This window comes from Mus musculus, chromosome 8 (assembly GCF_000001635.26).
Source record: "Mus musculus strain C57BL/6J chromosome 8, GRCm38.p6 C57BL/6J".
In the NCBI taxonomy this organism is placed as follows: Eukaryota; Metazoa; Chordata; class Mammalia; order Rodentia; family Muridae; genus Mus; species Mus musculus.
Window position 1 is genome coordinate 37,014,329 of NC_000074.6, and position 10,344 is coordinate 37,024,672.

Sequence of the window (10,344 nt, forward strand, 5' to 3'; positions counted from 1 at the left end):
AGGCTCCCTGCACATATGTCCAGCTTGGTCTTTATGCAGGTTGCCCAACAACTGAAGCAGGGGCTGTCCTAAAATCTGTTGCCTGCCTGTCTGTGGATCTTGATCCCATAACTGGGCTGCCTTATCTGGCCTTAGTAGGAGAGCATGTGGCTAGTCCTGCAGTGACATGATGTGCTGGGAGTAGCAGTGGGTATGAGAGTGTGATGCCCAGAAGGGACTCTCCCTTCTCAAAGGAGAAGTGGAGGGATAAAAGTGGGGAGGACCTTTGTGAGGATACTGGAAGGAAGAGGGTAGGGCAGATATTGGGATGTAAAGTGAATAAATAAATAAATAAAATACTGCAGGGAATTTAAATTATGAATGATACCAAGAAAGAAATGATTAATTATGAATTGCTATGATAATATTTGTAGATAAATTTTTCTTCAGTGGTGGTTCATATCAATAATCACAGATTACAGAGTGTTTGCTATGAGAGTTAAATTAAAATCAGCAGAAAGAAAGAAAGAAAGTGAGAAAGAGAGAAAGAAAGAGAGAAAGAGAGAAAGAGAGAAAGAGAGAAAGAGAGAAAGAGAGAAAGGAAAGTAAGAAGAAAGAAAATATTGTTGAGAGCTTCCTGAAGCAAGCCAGTAAGCAGTACCCCTCCATGACTTCTATATCAACTCCTGTCCCCAGGTTCCTGCCCTGTTTGAGTTCCTGTCCTGACTTCTTTTAATAATGAATAGTGATATGCAAGTTTAAGCCAAATAAACCATTTCCTTCCAGTTTGCTTTTTGGTAGTGGAGCTTAATGGAGCAATAGAAATCCTAACTAAGACAGGGAGTTCACTGGTTGACATATAGAATTGACCATCCTAGATTCTGAGAGAAAGGAACTAGAAAAGCTGTCCAGCTAAACCACCAACCAAAGAGTACACATGGAGATCCATTGCTCCAGCTGCATATGTAGCAGAGGATGGCATTGTCTGGCATCAGTAGGAGGAGAAGCCCTTGGTCCTGTGAAGGCTCAATTCCACAGTGTAGAGGAATCCAGGCCCATGAGATGGGAGTAGGTGGGTAGATGGGAGGGGGAGCACCCTCATAGAAGCAGGGGGAGGGGGCAGAAGAGGGATGTTCTGGAGGGGAAACCAGGAAAGGGGATAACATTTGGAATGTAAGTATATTACAGTCTATGAACCTTAAGTGAAATATAGTGTTAAAATTTTCTTTAGAATGTGTTGAAAGATCTTGACACGATATTGAAAAAGATACAGAACCAATACTATCTATGACCTTTAAAAAAACAAACCACTGTCTTTGTTGATTGCAAGGAAAGACAGTGGGAGGCTTCCCTAGCATCTAAGCCAGAGATGATGTCTTGAATTTCATTGGTGATAGTGTTTAGATAAATATGAAAAACATGGAATGTGTTTTGGAGATTTATCTGACAAAATTCACATATATATATATATAAAATCTGTGAACACTGGCACATACTCACAGACACACACACTATGATACAATACCGTCAAGAGTGATTTTTTTTTAACTCTACCAACTTGAAATGGTATGGTGCACTAACACACACACACACATATATAATTATATATGTAGATATATAAAATATGATATACAAATATGCATATGTATACATATGTATTATATGTGTGTGTACATGCACATGCATGTACTTGTGTGTATAAAAAAATGGGAAAGAAATCTAGGACCCTATTGAGTTAACATTGACATTGTTAAGGTCAGTGTATCTTTTTTGTTTGTTTGTTTGTTTTGGTTTTTCAAGACAGAGTTTCTCTGTATATCCCTGGATGTCCTGGAACTCACTCTGTAGACCAGGCTCAGAAATCTGCCTCCCTCTGCCTCCCAAGTGCTGGGATTAAAGGTGTGCGCCACCACTACCGGGCCATGAATTCTGAATAAAAGCAAATAAGAAACTCAAAATGTATATAACCTGAAAGCTGTGAAATACAGGCCTCTGTGGATTTTGCCTGGAACCATTTAATCTTTCCAGTTCAGCTCATGTTTGGTTTAGAGGCGATTTTAGTAATTGCTACTTCCAAGGCCATTGCTTTGACTTTCTTCTGAAAGGCTGCTTCACTCCTAGCTTCTAACATGTCACCATCTCCACTCATCCTCTGGTTCATCACCTTACCTTCCCCTTTCCTTCCTTCCTCGGCTCTGCCTCAGTTCTTCAGTTTTCTTCACAGATCTTCCCTCATGTTCCTATCCTATTGCCTCTTAAACCCATTGGCTTTATGTCTCTACTTACTGTCTTGTCAAGTCAGTATGCCAAGCATCTTCAACATACACAGTTGCAACATGGGAGTTATTGCAAAGGGGTTTCAAAACTCTTGGAGGCCATCCTCTGATTTTAAGTTGCTTTTTGTCTGAAATTTTGTGCAAAGCATACATAAGTTGATCATTTTGACATGCATATGTCAGTCTTGGCTGGTGTGGAAGTTCCTCTCTTTGACCATCGATTGAATGCACTGGGTTTTCAATCCCTAACTTACATTTTCAAATTTACTTTGTGTGTTTCTGTGTGTAGGCAGATGTATGTGTTACATTCATGTGTGCACATGTGCCTTGATATATGTGTGATCAGAGGAAACCTTGTGACTTGACTTCTCTGTTTCCACCATCTAAGTCTCAGGAATCAAACGCAGGTGCTCAGGCTTACTCCATGTGCCACTATCTACTGAGATGTCTTCCTAGCCCTGTTGTGCACTATTTTTGTATACTTCATTGAGAACCTTCAAATCTGAGGAGAATGTGCTGCTTGCGCTTTAAACACTGCCTTTCTCTTCATAGCTGTGACACCTCTGTGGAATGACTCATCAGTGCCTGGGAGGTTGTGTTCATTGCTGTTCAGACACAATCATAAGCATTAAGGTCACCAAGAAAAACAGATGACCCCTGCCCCTCTTTCCTAAACAAAGGCACATTTAGAAACTTAATTTTTTTTCCCTTAGTAAAATCACAAGGATGTTCTTTTTGAAAAACAGCAGTGTTATGGATGTCAGGTGACATTCTCCTGACATCTCAGTCAGAACGTCCACTTCACAGAAGTATAGTAACCATCGTCTTGACTGCAGTGACTCCAGCATTTCTGTAGTATGGAACAATTACTTAAACATATAGAAACAACAGTTACCCATAGTTTTAAAGATATTTTTCTGCTCAGAATTTTGAATAAGTAGAAATTGTCCACAAATTCGCTATTCTTGTCACATCAAATAGGCAGATCATAAACGAGATGGCTATCAAATGAGTGCCAAATCTATCTTCTATGCCAAAAACTTGGAATATTTTTATAACCATTAAAGAAGCACTTAAAGAAAAAAAAAGTAATATGCACACACTGAACCGGTTGAACATCTTTGTTGTCAAGTTAAAGAAATCTGGGTCAAAGATACACTGGTAACCAGTGGAGATACATATTCAAACATAAACATACCCTCAGAGAGAGATCACTAATTGCAAAAATATGTATTGTTAACACTGTGCCAAAGTCTGCCTGTGTGCTACACCATTGCAGTATCTTAAAGGTTGTTAAGTAGAACAGTGGGAATTTTTGTTTGTTTAGATTCACAAATGTTAAGTAAACAGTTAACACAATTAAATGTCTTTAATGTATTCACAATTAATGATCTACTTTGAATTTCATGTCCAAAGTGAGATGACACTGATACAAAGTTAATATCAAACAAATAAGTTATTTAAATAAGTCAATAGTCCCCCATGTTCATCCAACTTTTGGTTGGTTGTGTCAATCCAAAAATTACTCTTCTGTATAGAAGAGCAAGCAGACCCCCCAAATGTGTCCATATACTTCATTATTAGTCTGTCTTCTTAAATTGGCAAGGAGATGACATTGAGTAGTGTTAAAGAACAGACAGGGGACCACTTTTGGCCCAGGTCTTGAGGACTCATATTTATCCTTATTCATGCTGGCTAGGCACAGTCTATGCAACTGCCCCACCCAGTTCTGTTTTAGTTCAGAGTCCCAGTGTAAGGTAGCTAACACTGTCAAGGTCAAGACACCATTAACTCTTTAGAAAGTTAGTGGAGCAGCTGGAGTCATTTTCTGGAATTCTTATGCTTGAATAATGAGGACATGCAAGTTTAAAGAGGGGACAGAGAAATACAATGAACAAATATTTTACAGTCATAAACACAGCCCTGCAGTGTAAGCGACCATGGGGTTTGAACCATAAGATGCTCTCAGAACTCAGTTTAGAAGCCTCATGATGTAGACACACAGTTTTCTCTTTTTCCAATGACAAATTGTTTGAAAGAATGGTATTATTGTGTCATCTTGTTCTCCACGTCTGCCATGTAGGACTAGGAAAATTGCAGTGGGTACATATCTTAATACGTCCCTTTGATCTTCCACTGGCTATTTATTTATAGTTATAACACTTGTACTATTGCAAATGAAAGTTCTATATTTATGGACATAAATGCCTGTGGTCTTTATTAGAATGTTAAAATTAATTTAGACAGAAAATTAAAGATGGACATATTTGCTGGGGCTCAAGTTTTTATATAGTCATTACATATTAAACAATATTGGAAACGGGACAACTTAACATGAAAGTGTCTTCAGAAGACATGCCCTGTTTAGTTCCTCCCATTTATCATCCTGTAAATCATCCAGTCTTTGTTAAGACTCCTGTTTTGGCTATTTGAGCAAGTTATACCACCATGTAAAAAGCATGTCTGAGGGGGTCAGTGAAATCTTTGACCTAACATCAACTCTGTATGTTTTATGCTTTTATATGATATTAAAATAAACATGTATTGCTTATTATGTGATTATTTAAGCAGGCATTAATATGTGCATTTAATATGTTGTATGCAGCAGTACTTTTACATTGTGATATATGTACGTGCATATGTATAAGTATTGAACCATGAGTTTTTGCATAGAACTTCAAGTTGAACAAACAGATAAGGCTTTGATCAGGCAACAACACAGGATAACATGGTAGTTGGAGTGTATACAATGGAGGAAGATTTTTGTTTGTTTGTTTTTCAATTTAATTCAGATTTAGCATCTCATTTTTCTTCTGGTTTCCAACTAAAATACAGTTCCCAACTGCATGAGACCGAGCTAAAAATAAAACTTGTAGACACATTCTGATCTATTTTTGTTTTTAATTGTTTCGTGCAACGTTTGAAACTGCATCATATACAAAATAAGAGATGCAAGAGACAGCTAAATTCAGTCACTTTGGTGTGGAATGCAAACATGAATGCCTTATTGAGAATTAAAGAATTTTGCACAGAAAAAAATAAAATTAGTAAGTCAGAATTATTTAAAAGTAAAATGGGACTAAATGTTCATCCTTCTTACTCTCGTGACTATGGGAGGGTAGTGTGGAGTGTTTTCTGCACATCAGAGCCTGTGTCCAGGGCAGCTCAGTGTGGAGCAGGCTGGGCTGAGTATACGTCATTGACTCCACCCATCTCTGTAGGGACCACTTAGATCAAAGTTCAGGCTCTGGACAATTACTCAAGCCAACAAATATTCCCTTTGAAGAGTTTCCTGGAAAAATAAGATTCAGGAGGACTGACAAATGATTCCTAATGTCCCCTTTGGAGTAATCTACTGGTTTAGTCATCTGTTATGTTTATGAACTCTGAAAACATAAAATTATAAAATCACTCCCTTTGTTTAACTTCAAACGATAACTTGATCAACAAAGTGCATATGGCTATGTTATTTTTTAAATAACTCACTATAATGCTTAGTGACACATTTGTTGCTTTGAAACATTTGCTTTACTCACTAGCATATGTAAGAGGTAGGTTTTTTAAGTCTTAATATTTTGGGGAGCATCTTACATGAATACTGCGTCTATATCAGTCTGGTCTCTTTCTACCTCCTTCCATTCTCCAAAACTCAGTATATATGTATATGCATGTGTGTGTGTGTGTTTATTATATATGTGTGTATGTATATTCAACCAGCTGAATCTATTTGATGGTTTTGTATGTTTGGCTACGTGCAGATCTGATTATGTGATATTAGACATTTTGTAGACATCTATAAATAGACATCTAGGCTTTTTGAAGCCTCTTTAGATGACACATCATGCTAGAGCTACTTCTTGGTACATATTGTTAAGTCAACTTCTCATAACAATCAGCTAAATTTTTGAAAAATAATTTTTTGTTATCGTTTGATCTTGGCCAATTATAGTTTGAAAACCAACACTTCATTAGTTTGAAGAAGAAATATCGAGTTATAAATTAAATATGAATCTGAAAATATTCTATAGCTGTAACTACTAAGGAAAGTTGAACCTTTAGTTGTTTCTACAACTGTATATATTTGGGGAAAATATTGTTAAATGTTAACTGCCAAAAATAAGGAAGTAGGGATTTCCTAAAGAAAATTAACACAAATAAATCCTGAAAATTTTGAGTTGCAAAGCAAATAAGTATATTGGGCTTGCTTCAGTGGGAAGACAGAAAGCAGAAATACCCTTGCCTTGTATCATTGAGATAAATGGAACTAGAACATATCAGAAGCAGTAAGATATCTTCATAGTTTCAGGAAGGATTAAAATACACATATGATTATACCAAGCTCATATCAACAATTCTGTGCATTCTCAGAAAGTGAATATGTCACAGAACTGTGGTAAGAGTTATCTGAACACAGGAAGAAAACCAGGCCAGTCAGCATCCACAGGATAGATTTGGTAAAGGATTTATTTCTGAAGTGGTTTCTCTAATCACATGATTCCTTCTACACAGGAAATACTTAGTAGTCAAAATATTTCAGATGATGAGAAGATTTCTCATTTCTTTTGTGACTTTTTATGTAGGTCTGATGAAGAATGCATATGCAACAAATATACCAAGGATGTACAGTATATTAGAATGAACTACAAGTTTTACAAGTTGTAAAAGCCATGTGTATTATGACATCTGTATCCAATATCTCCCCACCAAAATATAGAAGTGACATTTATATTTTATTTTCTGTTTTTTTCCCTATGTGCTGCCAATGAACCCAATATTTTTTGGAAAAAGATTGCATTTTAGTTAAAATTAAAACACATGGTACAGAATTACAATGACTGGTGACCACTCACACAAGAAAAAAGCCACATGCTCAGTGGCTCCTTATGGCAGAAGAGGAAGCCAGAGCAAGGTTTACAGCCAAAACTACAGGCCAGTGCAAGCAATTCTCCTGCTCTAAACAACAACTTACAGAGAAGAAAAAATAAAGAAACCAGAAGAATGTGTTAAATATTACCCCAGTTCCACAGTTAGCAACCTTTAGACAGGAAACCTACAAGATGTTGCTTTTATTTCCTTCCACATGACAAGATGCAGAGGAAGGAGGTGGGGGGAGAAGAGAGGGAGAAGAGAGTGGGGAGGAAGGGAGGGAGGGAGGTAGGAGACTTGAAAATTAAAATAATCATCAAATTACTAATCATCTGGTGCGGTCACTGTGAGAACTCGTTGACAGTTCTGATTTTAGTGAATGTTTAAGAGATGAATAACTGCATGAAGTACCAGAGAACGAACGGACGAACATGTCCTGTTCTGGGTTTTGGTAAAGTCAAGGCCAGCGTTTGTCAAACTGCTGTCCTATAGTGTAGTGTTTTACAGGTGAGAGCTGAATCGCTAGAGAGGTGGGGTAAAATATTCATTATTGAGACAACACAATGTCTGAAATAACTTCAAACCATGCCAAGCAGGACAAGTTGTCCCTGGGACAAGGCAACCTTAGCTTGTGTGATAACATCGCTCCTAGGTGCCAGAACTTTCTTACACTTGCCCTTTTCACTTTCCCCCATGTTTAAAGCTTCATATATTCTTAGAATTTAGGGCAAGGTATATTTCTATGTTACCAAGTAAAAATAATTTGGGGGTTCTGTACCTCATAATTTTGTAAAGTCATTAAAGGAATGGTTTTAGAGTTTTTTCTTACGACAATGGGTCAAGAGAACAGTTTCCTTTGGTACTGTTCTTAGTTTGTCACATCGGGCTGTCTGCATACATATTTCCATTGCTTGTAACACTATACTAAAGAGTTAATTTAACTTTTTAATTTTTTAGTTAAAGATACATGAAATAGATAATACATTGGACAACATACCTTTCAATATAGCAAAAAGAAAGAAAGAATATTAATTTAGTTAAGGGTAATAAACATGTTAAAATTTTCACATGGTGTGTACTTTAGTTGATCTAATTCGTACTTCCCGATAACAGTTAAAACCATATTAAATAATATTTGTAGCCTTGTATTCCTGATGCTGATGGAAATACTGTCCTTGTGTCTCTCAATGGGGAGTTGGGGTAAGCTTCATAGCCCTATTTCTGTGGAAGCATTCATTTATTAGTGATATTAGGCAACATCCACTCATTCAGTTGATACCATGCTACGGTTACTTATTCATCCATTCATGTTAGGCACCAATCTTTTCCCATTAGGAAGATTACATAAATATGTCATACTGCTCATTATGTGAACATCTTCATTCATTGCAAGCTTTGAAATATTAAAATAGCAATTCATATATTCAACTTACTGCTTTGGATAGTTTGATTAATGATTATCACTAACTTTGACCTTTACTATTTCATGAAAGATTTCCTATGGGGGTAGAAACGTCATTGCATTAAGATTCAATACTTTAATAATTAGAATATTGGATTAATTTGTACTAATATTATATTTTATACTAATATTACATTTTACATACTCAGATAGTTAAACTCCCTGATTACTAAAACTCACTGTTTATATTTTAACAGTTTGTTTAGAATTTCCTGGTGACGTGGAAACAGAATGGCTGTGGATGAAGAGCAGAGACGGAGCATCATAAAGATTAACTCGCAACACCATTGTCTTCCATACAAACACTAATAGATAAGGTGTTCACTATAAATAAAGGAAGGCCGATTTTAATTAGTTATTCTGAAGGTTTCTTGCTCTCTTCATCAAACTGACAGTTTAAACCTCCCTAGGATAAATGTTCAAGACCTTTGCCCCATTTGAGAACAGCTAACCAAGTAAATGCAAGGGATTTTAAATTAAGGTCTGCGCAATTACTTTAGGGAAGGAAAAATGAGCTTATCCATTAGTGGCATAGGTTGGTGTAAGGAAAAACATGCTGTCTGTTCATTCAATTAGCAAGCAGCCCCCAATCATTTCATTCAGTTTGATTAAACAGTTTTGAGTTTTAAGAAAGCTAAGCAATGCATTTCTCTGCAATTCTGTGACTCCATTTAGAGGAATTCTTAACTGTCCGAGGAAGCAAATGATTAGCAGAATAAAGATGAATATATTCTATGAAGAAGTTACAACAAGAAGAATAATATAAAATTGCTTTTCTAGATCACTGTAACTACAAGCCTATGTAAAGTTTGCTTCAAAAGTGAATGAATTTCACAATGTCCAAAGTCAAATTCTATAATTACATAAGGGCCATGAAAACAAAAAGTCAAACACAAAATCTAAATGTCATCATCATTTAAACCAAATAAATATTTTCACAGTGAACTGCTCAGCAGACACCATCTTTTCAAATTATTTATGAAAAAGCATCACTCCATGGTAATTTTTAAAATGTCCTATTTCCTTGTGAAATCATTATACATTTTAGGTAAAGGTTTAAGCCAATGCCAGAAAATGACACTGAATATATCAATTGTGTATATTTGTACATATATAGTTCCCTACCTGCAGACCTTATTTTCATGAATCAGATATTTTGATCACAATTTCAGAAATATTTCAAGATGTAAACCTCTCACTTGGTCATGTCCTGTGAATGCTATTTAATTTAAAATGAGCAAAAGAAAGATTTTACCTGGTTGATTCCATGCGTTGTCCTGTAGCTGAACAGAACAAGTAAATGCCCTTGCAATGCAAAGACAGTCATGAGTGAGCACAGGAGCCCTTTGAAAGGGTGGGGCTTGTCTCCAGCCATGAATTCCCAAGGGATTCTTTGCAATCAGAGAATGCTATTGCAGACAAAGTGACCATTCTTTGTTTGCAGACCCTAGTTTTGTATTTACCATCAGCTGTGGGTGTATTCATACATACATCAGTAGAGGCACTGACATATACTTCACTGAAGTTTATGCTCTCAAGAAACCCTAAGATATTCCCAGCTTAAATGGGTATATTTATATATAGCACAAATAATGGATCTCCCCCACCCCAAAAAAAACCCCAACAACCAGAATATGCTGAAGCCATTATTACACGAAAATAAGATTAATCTTCATTTTTAAAGAGGTTTTCACACTATTTCTTACCAGTTACAGCACCCCCTCCTCATTCCGCTGACAATCAGAAAAAGGCTTAACTCTA

At 36.4% G+C, this 10,344-nt stretch overlaps 1 long non-coding RNA gene across 1 annotated transcript in view; it reads right to left on the reverse strand.

Moving 5' to 3' along the window:
- Positions 1-9,910, reverse strand: part of G630064G18Rik (RIKEN cDNA G630064G18 gene) — a 38,666-nt gene extending 28,756 nt beyond the window's left edge. Inside the window, exon 1 of the long non-coding RNA NR_126063.1 lies at positions 9,839-9,910. This is a non-coding gene — a long non-coding RNA (RIKEN cDNA G630064G18 gene). The remainder of the gene's footprint in view (positions 1-9,838) is intronic.
- Positions 9,911-10,344: the final 434 nt, after the last annotated feature.